We start from the raw sequence: 325 nt of genomic DNA on the forward strand, positions 1-325 counted from the left end.
CCACAGCAACTATTTGAAACAAAACTACAAAGAAAAATAACTAAAAGCCAATATAAAAAATAAAATGGACTTCTCAGAAATACCCAGTTGACTTACCAAAAAACAGTGAGGGGTGCCTGGCTGGCATAGTCAGTAGAGTATGCAACTCCTGATTTCAGGGTCATGAATTCAAGTTCCACATTGGGTATAGAACTTACTTTAAAAAAAAAAAAAAGTGGTGCTTGCTTTGGCAGCACATATACTAAAAATTGGAATGATACAGAGAAGATCAGCATGGCCCCTGCACAAGGATGACACGCAAATTCATGAAATGGTCCATATTTTT

General features: G+C 36.6%; 1 non-coding gene across 1 annotated transcript; it reads left to right on the forward strand.

Annotated features, from left to right (window-relative positions):
• The first annotated feature begins 217 nt into the window (after window positions 1-217).
• LOC131828299 (U6 spliceosomal RNA) lies at window positions 218-325 on the forward strand. Its single transcript, XR_009352324.1, has one exon. It is a non-coding gene; the product is annotated as a U6 spliceosomal RNA (small nuclear RNA).

This window comes from Mustela lutreola, chromosome 3, assembly GCF_030435805.1.
Source record: "Mustela lutreola isolate mMusLut2 chromosome 3, mMusLut2.pri, whole genome shotgun sequence".
NCBI classification, from domain to species: domain Eukaryota; kingdom Metazoa; phylum Chordata; class Mammalia; order Carnivora; family Mustelidae; genus Mustela; species Mustela lutreola.